Source organism: Ictidomys tridecemlineatus, chromosome 2 (assembly GCF_052094955.1).
Source record: "Ictidomys tridecemlineatus isolate mIctTri1 chromosome 2, mIctTri1.hap1, whole genome shotgun sequence".
In the NCBI taxonomy this organism is placed as follows: domain Eukaryota; kingdom Metazoa; phylum Chordata; class Mammalia; order Rodentia; family Sciuridae; genus Ictidomys; species Ictidomys tridecemlineatus.
Window position 1 is genome coordinate 89,438,712 of NC_135478.1, and position 16,628 is coordinate 89,455,339.

A 16,628-nucleotide genomic window follows, 5' to 3' on the forward strand; every position below is an offset into this window, starting at 1 on the left:
ATTTTCTAGTTATTCTTGGCAGAAGGGGTGGTTTATAGCCACACAACTCGCCACTGTTGAAAGCAGAATTTTCTCTGGGATCCTAAGGGGATACACATCCAAGGTCAAAGCCTACCTTCAAGAAGCCTGCCGGGAGTTATTGAGAGTGACTACCACGCTGTCTGCTAGACTATCAGGCCGCCAACTTGGTGCAATTGCTGTTTCCCAGCAACATTCCCTGTGTGCAGTTGCCTAGGGGGACGCCCAACTCCAGGTTTGAAGACACTCATGATAATACCCACGTGCACAGCACATCCGAGCACTTTAAGTGACGTCGATTCATCATCTTATTAGAACCTTGCAATTGATACCTTCGATGATTTTTTAAAAGGCCTTATTGGGGTATAAGTTAACCCATCCTAAAATTCTACTCATTTTAAGTCTACAACTCTACGATTTTTTCGTCAGTTGACATACTTGTGATCACCATCACAACCCCATTCTGGAACATTTCCCATCACCTTGAAAATCTACCTTGTCCCCCCAAAATCATCTGCTGTTCTCGGCCCCAGGTCCAGGCAATCACTACCCTGTCTCTATAAATTTGCCTTTCTTGAACATCTCATATAAATGAAGACATCCAGTGTGTGATCATTTCTGTCTGTCTTCTTTCATTTATCACAATTGATCTTTAATGGAGGTATTATTATCCTCACTTTACAGATGAGAAAATGGAGGATTGGAGAGGTTAAGAGACTCACCTAAGGCTCATCAGCTGGTCGATAAGAAAGGCACCAAGGTTTGAGCCCATGTCTGAACATTTTTCTTCTCTGAAAAATGCCTATGGTCCCCAACCCCATCATACATGAGTTTCCTGGGAGTCAAAGTCACCTCCAGTGGATCCCCAGATGGTTGTGAGCACAGCTCTGGTCCACCCTGGATGGACCGTATTTGTTGAAGTCAAATAAGTTTATCCTCTACTGATTCCTGCCCCTACCCCTATTCTCCATCCAAAGGTACCACTGTGAGTGACCTTCTATTACCTGTCATTAGTTGCTATTTGCTTAGGGACTGCGTGTTGTGCCATGACTGACCAAAGGAAAGAAAAGTGAAGAAATTACAAAATTACACCCTGCAAAAATAGTCCGTGGATTGACCACCACTGACTGAGGCTCATATGCTTTTGAGCCTCCCGTGGGCAAATCTTTGCCCCTGGTAGAGATGAATTAGGTTTGCTCCCAGCTCTGTGATCAGTAGCAGAGGCCAGAAGGATGGGCCCAGTCTCTACCTCTGTGACTCAAGAGCTCCTCAAGGAATTTTTCTGTGGACTGTAGTGAATAGCTAACGGGTAGATATTTTCCATTTTCTTTTATTCACTTCTTCAGATCGTGACATTACTATTTTTCATGATTTGGACTTACTAGCAAGTTCTGGAAAAGCAGAGAGAGAGAGAGAGAGAGAGAGAGAGAGAGAGAGAGAGAGAGAGAGAGAGAGAGAGAGAGAGAGATCCAGTCTAGTCCTATCTCATTAATCTTCCTTCTGTTGTCAGCACATACAAAACCAAAGCTAAATACGCAGTCAGCCTCCACCATCTGTAAACCTCGGTGGGATGATCTGAAGCATTCACAATCTAAGTCTGTCCCCCCAGGGAATTTATTTACTGAATTAGGAGGCAGTACAGAAGGAAGGTGAGGAGCAAATGATCCGGAGTCCGATTCCGGGTGTGTATCACGAGTCTGTAACTCACCGGCTGCAGACACCAAAGCAGGTTGCTTCTCTCTTCTGTGCCTAAGTTTCCTCGTCCATGATATGGGACAAGTACAGTATCTACCTCATAGGGCTGTGCCCTAATTTAAATAATAAAAGCATGGAAAGAGGCTGGCACAGAGCCAGAATCCAGTTATTGTAGCCACAAATGCATGCATGCAAAGAATATAGACTCAAGTGGTGAGGATCAAACCCAGGGCCTTGCATGTGCTAAGCAAGTGCTCTACCACTGAGCCACTAGATCTTCTCTTGTTGTGCATGAACGATATTGCACCAATGCCATTTTCCTGGTTTGGGTAATATACTACGGCTATGTCAGACAATGCCATCGGGAGAAACTGGATAAAGGGTACACAGGAGCTCAATGCTATCATTTCGAAATTTAAGACTTCAGAAAACAAATTCCAAAGCCAAATATAAAAGCCTTTGTTCTAACGCAGACCTCCCCGTTAGCCATGTTCTACCTCTGTCACCTACGGTCTCCGAGCTTTGGCTCTACAACATGTAATTGCAAACGGAGGTAGATGAAGGGGCCTTGGATACTCCACAGCCTCTCAAAGATGCTTCTGCTCTTTTGTTACATTCATTTAAGCAGCAAAGGGACCAGCTTACTCAGCACATGGAGGCTACAGTGCTTTGGTCTCACAAGCAAGATGGGGTCAGCTGCCAAGGTCAAGTCCATCTTGACGGGAGACTCAGGGATCATTTTTATCAGTGGCTCCCAACGTCACCACAGAGAGGCCGCGGGGCAGGGGGGGGGGAATTGCTCAATCCACTTCCACTTGGGGATCCAGGATTTGGGAAAGGGATCATTCAGTATTAAGCCATTTCCAGCATCTTATTTTACGGGTATAACTCAAGAGCTCAGACAGTAAACACTGCTGAGATTTACAATCAGCATCCACAAATTCTGGGCCTCTAAGACATCTGCAGAGCAGAGACTCTAGGTCAGAGAGCCTCTCGGATAAGACAACACAAATTACTTTATTCGACTCGCATCCCATTCTCCTCGAGCTGGTTTGTGCAATTCGAGCGTTATCAAATTGAGTTATCCAGATCCTTTCTCCGTCCCTGCAGACAAGGTCAAACGACATCAGACTCTTCCCATGCCTTCAGCCAAGGTAACACCACGTCCAGTGTGCCGGCTGGAGGGGGGCCCTGCACATCTGGAGAAATGTCCAGGTCCACTCTGTACCATCAAGCTTCCCGCCAACAGAGTCTCCAGAATCGAGAATTGTTTAGAAATGTCCTCTCTGGGTTCAGTCCCCTACACCACAATCTATGTGATTTGCATGCACATATCTGTGGCTACAGTAACCGAACGTCCTTCCACTTTTAGGAAGAAGAGGGAAGGTTTTCCAAATGCAGCCCAAGCTGATCCCTACTGGGTAAGGGTGTCTTGAACCTTTCCTGTATTCCAAACACGATGCCGAGCGCCAGGAATCTAAGAGGCAAGCCCGATCAGTGTCCTCTTGGAATACACACCTGGGTCCGGGAGAAAGACAGGAAGCCACCTATAACACACAAGCTCTCCAGGGGAGGAAGTTGAAGGTAGTGGTTCAAGGTTCCGGTTTAACAGTCAGAACTGACATAAAAACCAGACTCTGGCACCAGTGGGGGAAGCCCCCCACCTCTCTGAGCCTCCTCTTCCTCTTCTTTAGGTTATATGATACAAAGGGGATACCGCATCCCAACATCTGGCTCATGGTGGGTACCCAGGGACAGTGGGTGAGCGAAACATAACGATATCTCATGTTTCCACGTGCGTTGACCTAGTCCTGCCCTTATGTTAGAAATGAAGCGAGTACTTCTATTCATACATTATAAAGGGGGAAATTTTTTAATGAGCTCATGTGGAGAGCCGGCTAAGAAGGAAATGAGAATAGGAGAGAAAAGGGCACCAAGAAGGAGGATAGAACACAAATAGGATACTTACCACAAAAAAAAAAAAAATGGCCTTTAATTTGATTTTGAGCTTCCTAGTGGCCAAAGGAAAGAGGAAAACACCATCTGTCACCTCACTCACTCACTGATCCCATCCTACAAAACAAGAGTGGGTGAACGCCGCAACTCTTCCCATTTCTGACGTCAGAATTCATCCCGCAGGACACTGGTTGCTGTCGCAATCATCCTCAGCAACACGCTTTTGAGGCTGTCTTTCTATTTTCTTTATTCTTTTTTATTGTTGGTCGTTCAAAACATTACACAGTTCTTAATACATCATATTTCACAGTTTGATTCAAGTGGGTTATGAACTCCCAATTTTACCCCATATACAGATTGCTGTATCACATCAGTTACCCTTCCATTGATTGACATATTGCCTTTCTAGTGACTGATGTATTCTGCTGTCTGTCCTATTCTCTACTATCCCCCCTCCCCTCCCCTCCCCTCCCCTTTTCTCTCTCTACCCCCTCTACTGTAAATCATTTCTTCCACTTGTATTATCTTGTCTTACCCCTCCTTTCCTCTTATATGTAATTTTGTATAACCCTGAAGATCACCTTCCATTTCCATGCGATTTCCCTTCTCACTCCCTTTCCCTCCCACCTCTCATCCCTGTTTAATGTTAATCTTCTTCTCAAACTCTTCGTCCCTACCCTGTCCTTGGTTACTCCCCTTATATCAAAGGAGTCATTTGGCATTTGTTTTTTAAAGATTGACTAGCTTCACTTAGCATAATCTGCTCTAATGCCATCCATTTCCCTCCAAATTCTATGATTTTGTCATTTTTTAATGCAGAGTAATACTCCATTGTGTATAAATGCCACATTTTTTTATCCATTTATCTATTGAAGGGCATCTAGGTTGGTTCCACAGTATTGCTATTGTGAATTGTGCTGCTATGAACATCAATGTAGCAGTGTCCCTGTAGCATGCTCTTATTAGGTCTTTAGGGAATAGACCGAGAAGGGGAATAGCTGGGTCAAATGGTGGTTCCATTCCCAGCTTTCCAAGAAATCTCCATACTGCTTTCCAAATTGGCTGCACCAATTTGCAGTCCCACCAACAATGAACAAGTGTGCCCTTTTCCCCCGAATCCTCTCCAGCACTTGTTGTTGTTTGACTTCCTAATGGCTGCCAATCTTACTGGAGTGAGATGGTACCTTAGGGTGGTTTTGATTTGCATTTCTCTGACTGCTAGCGATGGTGAGCATTTTTTCATGTACTTGTTGATTGACTGTATGTCCTCCTCTGAGAAGTGTCTGTTCAGGTCCTTGGCCCATTTGTTGATTGGGTTATTTGTTATCTTATTGTCTAATTTTCTGAGTTCTTTATATACTCTGGATATTAGGGCTCTATCTGAAGTGTGTGGAGTAAAGATTTGTTCCCAGGATGTAGGCTCCTTATTTACCTCTCTTATTGTTTCTTTTGCTGAGAAAAAACTTTTTAGTTTGAGTAAGTCCCATTTGTTAATTCTAGTTGTTAACTCTTGCGCTCTGGGTGTCCTATTGAGGAATTTGGAGCCCGACCCCACAGTATGTAGATCATAACCAACTTTTTCTTCTATCAGATGCCGTGTCTCTGATTTAATATCAAGCTCCTTGATCCATTTAGAGTTAACTTTTGTGCATGGCGAGAGATAGGGATTCAGATTCATTTTGATGCAAATGGATTTCCAGTTTTCCCAGCACCATTTGTTGAAGTTGCTATCCTTCCTCCATTTCATGCTTTTAGACCCTTTATCAAATATAAGATAGTTGTAGTTTTGTGGATTGGTTACTGTGTCCTCTATTCTGTACCATTGGTCCACCCGCCTGTTTTGGTACCAGTACCATGCTGTTTTTGTCACTATTGCTCTATAATATAGTTTGAAGTCTGGTATCGCTATACCGCCTGATTCCCACTTCCTGCTTAGCATTGTTTTTGCTATTCTGGGTCTTTTATTATTCCATATGAATTTCATGATTGTTTTATCTATTTCTACAAGAAATGCTGTTGGGATTTTGATTGGCATTGCATTGAACTTATAGAGAACTTTTGGTAATATCGCCATTTTGATGATGTTAGTTCTGCCTATCCATGAACAGGGTATATTTTTCCATCTTCTAAGGTCTTTTTCTTTATCTCTCTTTAAGTTCTGTAATTTTCATTGTATAAGTCTTTCACCTCTTTTGTTAGGTTGATTCCCAAGTATTTTATTTTTGGGGGGGATATTGTGAATGGAGTAGTTGTCCTCATTTCCGTTTCAGAGGATTTGTCGCTGATATACAGGAATGCCTTTGATTTATGCGTGTTGATCTTATATCCTGCCACTTTACTGAATTCATTTATTAGCTCTAATAGTTTCTTTGTAGACCCTTTTGGGTCTGCTAGGTATAGAATCATATCATCTGCAAATAGTGATAATTTAAGTTCTTCTTTTCCTATTTTTATGCCTTTAATTTCTTTCGTCTGTCTAATTGCTCTGGCCAGTGTTTCGAGGACTATGTTGAACAGAAGTGGTGAGAGAGGGCATCCCTGTCTTGTACCAGATCTTAGAGGGAATGCCTTCAATTTTTCTCCATTCAGAATGATGCTGGCCTGTGGCTTAGCATAGATTGCTTTTACAATGTTGAGGTATGATCCTGTTATCCCTAATTTTTCTAGAGTTTTGAACATAAAGGGATGCTGTACTTTGTCAAATGCTTTTTCTGCATCTATCAAGATGATCATATGGTTCTTATTTTTAAGTCTACTGATGTGGTGAATCACATTTATTGATTTCCATATATTGAACCAGCCTTGCATCCCAGGGATGAATCCTACTTGATCATGGTGTATAATTTTTTTGATATGTATTTGAATCCGATTCGCCAGAATTTTATTGAGGATTTTTGCATCTAGGTTCATTAGAGATATTGGTCTGTAGTTTTCTTTCTTTGAAGTGTCTTTGTCTGGTTTAGGCATCAGGGTGATGTTGGCTTCATAGAATGTATTTGGAAGTTCTCCCTCTTTTTCTATTTCCTGAAATAGCTTGAAAAGTATTGGTGTTAGTTCCTCTTTAAAGGTTTTGTAAAACTCTGCTGTATACCCATCCGGTCCTGGGCTTTTCTTAGTTGGTAATCTTTTGATGGTTTCTTCTATTTCCTCTATTATTATTGGTCTGTTTAGGTTGTCTATATCCTCCTGACTCAATCTGGGCAGATCATATGACTTAAGAAATTTATCTATGCCTTCACTATCTTCTATTTTATTGGAGTATAAGGATTCAAAATAATTTCTGATTATCTTCTGTATTTCTGAAGTGTCTGTTGTGATATTGCCTTTTTCATCCCGTATGCTAGTAATTTGGGTTCTCTCTCTTCTTCTCTTTGTTAGCATGGCTAAGGGTCTGTCGATTTTATTTATTTTTTCAAAGAACCAACTTTTAGTTTTGTCAATTTTTTCAATTGTTTCTTTTCTTTCAATTTCATTAATTTCAGCTCTGATTTTAATTATTTCTTGCCTTCTACTTCTTTTGCTGTTGTTTTGCTCTTCTTTTTCTAGGATTTTGAGATGAAGTATGAGATCATTTATTTGTTGGTTTTTTCTTTTTTTAAGGAATGAACTCCAAGCAATGAATTTTCCTCTTAGAACTGCTTTCAGTGTGTCCCATAGATTCCGATATGTTGTGTCTGTGTTTTCATTTAACTCTAAGAAGTTTTTAATTTCCTCTTTGATGTCTTCCAAAACCCATTGATCATTCAGTAACCTATTGTTCATTTGAGGCTGTCTTAAACGTCCCTCAATTAATGGCGAAGGAATATACACACCAAAGTGTAAGTCAGTGGAAGCAATTCTACAGGAAGTCGGAACAACAGACACGTGGCAGCCACCAGACACTCGTTTCAGCTTTTAAAAACTTCTTGTATCCTCCTCCCCAAACCCTGCTTCCCTCAGTCCACCTCTTGTGAAATAAGGAACATCAGCAAGACCCCTGCCAGTTGGGCTTCCGGAAGCTTCACCAAGGATAATCCCACTTGCTTCAGCCCACTGGGCTCACGCAGCCATAGGTCATAGGAGAGGTCACAGGAGATCACGCTTGGACAGGCCATAGGGTCCCCCTCAAGCGCTTTTTGGGTGCCTCCCAGCATACAAAGGAAGAGGCAAGGAAACCCCACAGCTCTCAGGGAGTGGCGCCATCCAGTGCACTTCCCACTGGATCCCAGTGTCTCTGAGCATCTCAGTGATTCACACCCAGCAAACACTCATCTACCAAACTCAAGGCTGAACACGTGTCTGAACGCGTGTTGTATATGGAGGAGGAGAGGGTGTGTGTGTATGTGGAGGGGAGGAGGAGGAGGAGGAGGAATAGAAGGAGGAGGAAGTGGAGGAGGAGGAGGAGGAAGAAGTGGAGGAGGAGGAGGAAGAGGAGAAGGAGGAGGAGGAGGAAGAAGTAGAGGAGGAATAGGAGGAGAAGGAGGAAGAGGAGGAGGAGGAAGAGGAGGAGGAGGAGGAAGAAGTGGAGGAGGAGGAGGAAGAGGAGAAGGAGGAGGAGGAGGAAGAAGTAGAGGAGGAATAGGAGGAGAAGGAGGAAGAGGAGGAGGAGGAATAGGAGGAGAAGGAGGAAGAGGAGGAGGAGGAGGAGAAATTGTAGGAGGAGGAGGAGAAGGAGGAGGAGGAGGAAGAGGAGGAAGAGGAGGAGGAGGAAGAAGTGGAGGAGGAATAGGAGGAGAAGGAGGAAGAGGAGGAGGAGGAATTGGAGGAGGAGGAAGTTGAGGAGGAGGAGGAGGAGGAAGAGGAGGAGGAGGAGGAGGAAGAAGAAGTGGAGGAGGAATAGGAGGAAAAGGAGGAAGAGGAGGAGGAGGAGGAAGAGGAGGGGGAGGAGGAGAAGGAGGAGGAGGAGGAAGAGGAGGAGGAGGAAGAGGAGGAAGAAGAGGAGGAGGAGGAGGAAGAAGAGGAGGAGGAGGAGGAGGGGAGGAGGAGGAGGAGGAGGAGGAAGAAGAGGAGGAGGAGGAGGAAGAAGAGGAGGAGGAGGAGGAAGAAGAGGAGGAGGAGGAGGAGGGGAGGAGGAGGAGGAGGAGGAGGAGGAAGAGGAGGAGGAGGAGGAAGAAGAGGAGGAGGAGGAGGAGGGGAGGAGGAGGGGAGGAGGGGGAAGAGGAGGGGGAAGAGGAGGAAGAGGAGGAGCTGGTGGGTCAGGAAGATACAATGTAAAAGAAGCTGGAGAGGTAGGAGCCAGAGGGCACAGCCCCGGGGCCATATTGTTTTGTCTTTGGCTCAAGGGCAATGGAGACCCATGGAAGGGCGATAAGCATGGGCTCCATGGTCAGATCTGCCTTTTGCAAAGATGCCACTGGCCATGGAGTGGGGTGAACTGGAAGAGGCGGAGGGGAAGGAGGAGTTGGGGAGGAGGTGTGGTGGGGCGGCTTCGACCCCGCAGTAGAAATGTGGAGAGAGGCGATCTGAGGGCTCACCCCGAAGTGTCCACTGGCAGGAGTTGGGGATGTAAGGTTCCTGGGAGTCGGGTTGTTGGGGGGAGGAAGGAGCGTGGCTTCAGGAGGCGGCCAACATGGGCAGCAGTGATGGGCAGTGGAACTAACCTTCTGCAGAAAGGGCACAACTTGCCGATGAAGGTCAAGGGCCCTATTTTCTGTTGGTGTCAATTCACCAAAGACCTGGGGACCAGACGTGTGGACCAGCAGCCTCTGTGAGAAGTGAAATTGCTCCCTGGGCTGACCATGGGACAAGACTCTCAGACCACGTTTGTGGGTGGAATCAACAAAAGACCAGTCAGGAGATGCCCCGGAGATACCTTTTCAAACAAGAAACTTCTACAATGTCCTGACCTACTAGAACTATTTCTGTGTTAGAAAAATATTTGACTCTTTTACTTCATGATCAAAAGACAACTTTGTGATTCTTCCTTGTGATTATTATCAATCTAGATCTTTTATTCTTCATCAGAAAAAAAACACTTTTATCTATATTTTGTTATGCCTAATTATTTTCCTTCATCCATATTCCAGTAGGCTAAATCTTATGATAATACATGGAGATAATCTTCAGTTGGCTCCTTTGCAAGAGTTCATTAACAACCAGAACCCAGATTCAACCCCACTGTTTACCACGCTCTTATCCACCAGAATCAGGTTATCTGAGGGTAGGGTGGGAAAGATTATCCTTATTTATCAAATGAGATAATGTGCAAAGAAAGTACTTTGAAACCAGAGGCAGTATACAAACTGTGAACTGTTATAATCAAAATTCCAAAGTTGTACAAATTCATTACAGTCCCCATAAAACATTTATTTTTGAGCAGAAACAGCTTCCTGATACACCCCCCAAAATAACTAGCAGTAAATATGTAGCTAGAGGGCTCAACCGATTAATACAGTATAAAAGATCATTAAGTGACTGTCAATATACAAGGGTTCTCAGCCAAAATCGTGAATGATTTTTGTAGTGTCCAGTTGTCCTTCACTTTGGCTAGAATTAGATCAAGAGGGGGAGGGGGAGGGGAGGGGGAGAGGGAGGGGGAGGGGAGGGGGAGAGGGAGGGGAGAGAGAGGGAGGGGAGGGGGAGGGGAGGGGGAGGGGAGGGGAGGGGGAGGGGGAGACATAGCTGTGGGCCGGAAGTCAGGACAGGGTCCCATCAGCCACGCCCAGCAGGCAGAGCCCCCCAAATCATCTCCCCACTGCAAGAAATCTGGTTCCTTTCCAGTAGATGAATTTTTCTTGGGAAGGAGAATGTAAGTACTGAGACAAATCATGTCCACCAACCTAGAAAGCAGAGGCAGCCCCTCTGGCCATCCTGAAATTGAGCATCTGGGAGCAGTCACCTCGCCTAAGCTGGTCAGCGGAGGTAAGGGGCACACACGCAGTGGCTTTTGCCCTGTGGATCTTCAAGGGGGCGAGGCCTCAGGCATGATCTGCTCAAGGTGCTGTGGCTACTGCTGTGTTAGCAAATCAAACACAGATGTGCAGCCTGCGGAGGGGAGACACACCGCCAGGCTCCAGTGCATACCTCTTTGCAAAAGCCAGACCTTGCTGCTGGAACTCAGGGGCATGAGGAGGCAAGCTTCCTTCTCCCTCATCCCTGTTCTCTCCCGGACAGTCACATTTATCTGCTGTTAGAAACACAATCAAAGATAAGGGATGTGTCCCGGGAAGGCAGAGGAAGTGTGTCAGTCAGCTTTCCAGTCACTATAATGAAATCCCTGAGATAATGAACTTAGAAAGATAAAAGGTTAATTTGGATTCACATTTTTGGCAGCTCCAGTTCAAAATCAAGGAGGGCCCCATGGCTTTGGGCCTCTGGCCAGGGTGGTCAATCATGGTGGGGGTGCTTGGCAGAGCAGGCTGATCATGTCATGAGCCAGTAAACACACACACATGAAGAGGCTGGGGTCCCGCGGTCCCCTTCAAAGGCACATTCCCAATGACCTAAAGACCTTCCACTAGGCCCCGCCTCTTAAAGGGTCTACCACCTCTCAACATGAGCCTTTGTGGGACATTTGTTTCCAAAACATAGTAAGAAGAAAACACTCTATATATTTAATAACAAAAAGACAGTGGATGGTCATGAAGTAATTAAAACTGAGAGCAAACTAGAAAAGATAGCCAAGGGGTAAGAATTTCCAAATGGGTAAGAATTCCAAGGAACAGAACATATTCTTTTGGGTGGCGAGATCAAAGAAAAGAAATTTAAAATAGAAAAGATTGCCAGTCAGTGCGGACCACATTTAAAAGACAAGGGCAAATGAGAAGAAAGAAGATTAAGATAAATGGTTTCAACCCCAGAGACGATGAATTTAAAACACAAAAGTAAGTAATGGGTTTAAGGATTAAAACATGGAGTTCAGAAGGGAAAATATAAAGATTTTTTTTAAAGAATTGAGAAAAATATTTTAAGTCAACTTTTAATTTTGGAGTTTTTTTTTTAATTTTTTTTTTGAGAGAGAGAATTTTAATATTTAATTAAACCTTTGGTGGACACAACATCTTTGTTGGTATGTGATGCTGAGGATCGAACCCGGGCCGCACGCATGCCAGGCGAGCGCGCTACCGCTTGAGCCACATCCCCAGCCCAATTTTGGAGTATTTTGAGATGTACAGAAAGGTGGCCACGAGACCAGAGAGAGTTCTCCTGAACCCTCCGCCCGGCTTCTCCTGAACCCTCCGCCCGACTTCTCCCGATGTGCCTTGGGATCCAGTGCCAGACGCCCTGTGGAGTTCACTCATCTTTCCACTTATTCCCTCTTTAACGTGCAGTTTGGGATACTACATTGCATTTAAGGGAGAAATATTTTTAAAAGAAACTAAGCAAATATTTAAAAGCATATCCAAGCAGATATGAAAGAGGAATACTGAAGTGTAGAAACCAGTCCAGATCAAAGACACAGAGAAGTGTCCCCGGCAGGCAGGTGAGCCAGGCAGAGATGCTTCTCCAGTAATTGGCTCTTTGTTTGCAAATCAAAATAAAATATAGAAGACAACATGTTCACGATTGATCACAGCGGGGAGGCGGGGGTTACTAAGATTTTCTTTTTTTAAGTACAAACTATAAAGGGAAAAAAATGAGCACTGGACTGCGTGAGTATCAAAAACACCTCCTCATCCGAACAGACCAAGGGAGATGGCCTGATACAAACCAGGAATTTTCCACACACGCATCAAAGAATTAGAATCCAGAATACCTTTCCAGTGTCCAAAATCAATAAGAAAAAGAGAAGTCACTTTGTTGGGAAAGAAAAAGCAGGTGACCCATGCGTTTCATGGTGAGTGAGCCTGAGTGTTTCATCATTGACTGGCGGAAAGACCCCCCACCTCATCAGCAATCGGAAACGCAGAGCGGCAGATTTGCTCCAGGGAATATTTCTAGATTGTTCTTTCCAACACCTTCCTGATCAAAACTAAGAAGGGTGCTTGGATCAGGGAGTAATTCCTAGGCCTCTCCCTGGAGAAGTCTGATTCAGGAGGCTCGGGATGGAAGCCAGTCGTCAGTATCTTCAGATCCACTCCCCAGTGACTGGTAGCACCAGAGAAATGTGCAAAACGGTGCTAAATGTTCAGGTGCATCCAAAGAGCGCCCAAAGGTGCCTACGAGTTACAAAGGAAAAGGGAAAGAGGGAGGGAGACAAGGAAAGAGTGTGTGTGTGGGGGGATGAACGCATGTCCTTCCACCGAGGAACGCAGGAATTAATTGCGGTCTGTTCCTGCAAGGGAATGTCACCGTGTTTCATGACTTCAAGATGTCACTGACTAAGGTCCAGACTAAGAAAGAGGTTCCCAGTTCTTTCAAGACATCGTGCTTTCTCACACTTCAATTTTTCCTCTCATATTATTTAAAAATCCTCTTAAGCTTCTTCAGACAATTTATTATCTCTCTTGCTGCTCTGTCCCCACACCTTTCTGCATGCAATGTTTTTTTCCTAAAGCCAAGTCACCGTGCCATCATGTGGAAAACCTCACAGACTCCATTGACACTCTGCTCCTGTGAGATCAACAATGCACAACACCCCAAAGTGACAGCGTTATGAGGAGTCACGTCCACACACGGGATGGGCACACGGTGACAACTGCCACCAAAGCCCGCCAGGCAGACGGCAAATGTGAGGTGCTGTGGATGGCAAATCAGAGCCTGATTTTAGAGGTGCTAAACTGTAGTGATAAAAATGCATCTTGAGGTTGGGGCAGCACCATCTGTTATGGCATAAAAATAAATACACCTGCCGGGCGGGGTGTCGCGTGCCTGTCATTCCAGGAACCCTGGAGGCTGAGGTGGGAGGATCGCAAGTTCGAGGCCAGTCTCAGCAACTAAGCGAGGCCCTGAGCAACTTAGTGAGATCCTGTCCAAGACATAAAAAGGATGGGGGATGTGGCTCAGTGGCTAAGTGCCCCTGGATTCAATCCCCAGTGCCCAAAATAGATAAATAAATAAACTTGACTCAAGGCGACCTACAGACCTCTAAAGCATGTACATGTGACATGTCCTACATAGAAAAACAAAGCAGAAAAACCAATTCAGGCCCATACCATCTCTTAGGGAAAGGAAGAAGTTGGTTATGAAACACACGGAAGCGTGTGATGTTCTACCTCTCAAGTTCAAGTTCAGTACTGACAGTGCACATTCATTTTATCAGGGCTAGGATAAGAAACAGGCATTAGCTTCAGGAGGTAGCCAAAAAAGTCTCAGGGAACCAGTTTAAAGTATTGCAATGTAACATTGTTTTTAAAAAATCAAGATGAGGGGCTGGGGATGTGGCTCAAGCGGTAGTGCGCTCGCCTGGCATGCGTGCGACCCGGGTTCAATCATCAGCACCACATACCAACAAAGATGTTGTGTCCGCTGAAAACTAAAAAATAAATATTAAAAATTAAAAAAAAAAATCAAGATGAATGCAAAAGCAAACCATGGTCAAAAAAGTATTAAAGTTTTATTTAAACAGAGGAGTCAACCCTGAGTCACATGAGCTTGCTTCTCTTGTCAGTCCCAAATCCCGGCCCCAGCTCAAATAAAACTTTATTGACACAAACGAAGGCTGGCCCATGTAGTTTGCCTGCTTGGTTGTTTGAACAATTTCACTAAAGATATCTTGATGTCGGAGTTTCCTTGCCCCCGCCCCTTAAATTTTGTGCACCAGGAAATATGCTAGTTCTACCCACCGATCATTGGATGCTTTCCACCACAAACCTTAAACAGATGTCGTTCTGCTGTGAGAGAAGTAGAACCCTCACTTCCACATGGGGAAACAGAGAGGTTGAGGAACCTGCCCCATGTTGCACAGCCAGGAATGGCCCAGCCCGGGGCCACACTGGAAGGTTTTGAATGCATTCAAGACTCCTTCCACCATCAAACCGATGGGGGGGCTTTTCCGAATCCAGAAGTACCTGACTGAGTTTATCACTGAACTTGAAAAGTGGAGTGACCAGAGAAAGCCAAGAAGAATTCTGATGGAGTTCATTTTAAGTGGGAAAATGTTCCTGTGACTGACGGAACAGGCAGTGTAGACCCGGGAGTCTGCGGCTGTGACTAGTCCGCTCCCGCCCCCACCTCTGCCAAGAGCCCCCGAGGCAGCTGCAAGTCAGACTCTTCCTCCAAAGCAAACGGCCACCCTGAGAGCCATGGGGCATTTTGGGAAAGTGGCACTTAACTCCTTATGGTCACTAGGGGGCCATCGGGAGGTGATCATCGGAACCCAGTGATGGACGGGCAATTTCACAGTTGAGGAGAGTTCCTGTCCCTTGTCCCAGAGCACCCCGTTGACTCCCAGACCCATCATCGGCCACCGGGAGGCTAGCTCATCAGCAAGGTACTCGCAGGACTCTGGGCTGGAGACGGCCTGAGTCCCCAGGGCTGTCACAACTCAGGGCCACAAACTGGGTGACTCACAACAACAGAGACGCATTCCCTCACGAGGCTGGAGGCCAGATGTTTTCTTTCCCGCGAGACGGAGCTCCCTCTAGGACCAGGGGCAGGGGTCTGCTCCCCTCCCTCCTGGCGCTCCTGGCTGGCAGGGCCTCCATGTCGGTCACCTCCCTGGGTTCCTCCATCCAGATTCCCCTCTTCTTCTAGGACACGTCAAACCCCAGACCTGGCTCCGGCCTCCTGTGGATGTAACTCCAGAGCTCTGCCTCTCCGCAGAGCACCTGGCCTCTCAGCAAGGCTGTTCCCTCTGCCCTCCATTCTGTTCCATCCAGCCCCATTTGTTCTCTGGCGACTCTGGCTCAGCCTTTAGGTCTCACTGCCTGGCCCTCTCTCGAGGAAGCCTCCCCCGGTCCCCCACTACATTTCCTATTTCCCACTCCCTTATTTCCTATGTTGGTAGCATCCTGAACCCCAGCTCTGGTCAGATACAAAGGTCCTCCCCAGGCTCGTGTGAGAGAAGCGGGAATGTTGGGAGGGGAAGGGGCTCTCTGGAGGGTTCTCATGCAGCCAGTGGTCAGTCCACTCTTGAACCAACTGTGGAGCCACTAGGAGCAGTCAGGGTGAGGCCGGAGGAAGCAGGTCCTGGTGTGCCTCTGTCCCTGGTCAGCGCCGCGCTGGCCCCCGTCTCCTGGTCACCGGGTCCTGCTCCTCTCCCATGAGGTTCCGGGCCATCTTGGACCCAGAGCTATGGAGATGGCCCGCTGCGGACTGCACCTCTGAAATCATGTCCCCAGATCAACTCTGCTCCCCTCCGCTGCTCCTGTGGGGTCCGGGGGGCACGACGGCACAGAGCCAGGTGAACGTCATGATTGGCTGTTTCGTCTCTATCCCCCCCTCCCGGCAGTCGGGATGGTGGATCAGGACAGAGAGCCCTGGCCCCCAACCCAGGCAGCAGGCCCCCGGAAGATGTGATTGGTTGAGTGGGAAGATGGGGGAAGGGCCCTTTTCGTTAACCAGCTGCACACGGTCGTGGGGTTCATTTTGACAATGTAGATGACCCTATTCATACCACTTAAAGAAATTTCTAATAAGGACTCTAAATAAAATCGTAGTTTCTAAATCAATTTTCTTTTAATCATTTTTTGGTATTGGGGATTGAACTCAGGGGCACTTGACCATGGAGCCCCATCCCCAGCCCTATTTTGTATTTTATTTAGAGACAGGGTCTCACTGAGCTGCTTAGGGCCTCGCTTTTGTGGAGGCTGGCTTTGAACTTGTGATCCTCCTGCCTCAGCCTCCTGAGCCGCTGGGATGACAGGCGTGCACCACTGCACCCGCTCTAAATAGATTTCAGGATGTCTCAGAGCCACTTGCTAGGGACAGAAGGAAAGGATGCCCAGGAAATGGTACACCACGCCCTTTCTGCCTCACGTAACCCAGTACAACTCCACTTTTATCTCTTATTCGTGTATTGGGGCTCTAGGTGAGATTCCTTTTGTGGAGAACTTTTATTGCTAAATAGTGTAACAACGTTTTAAGATTCCCATCTAGGAAAAAAAAATAGTTTCTGCTATGATTTAAATATGCTTTGTCCTCTCAGATACTCATGCTGA

General features: G+C 46.1%; 1 protein-coding gene across 1 annotated transcript in view; it reads right to left on the reverse strand.

Moving 5' to 3' along the window:
- Nucleotides 1-16,628, reverse strand: part of Ksr2 (kinase suppressor of ras 2) — a 350,333-nt gene that overhangs the window by 120,675 nt on the left and 213,030 nt on the right. The window lies entirely within an intron of this gene.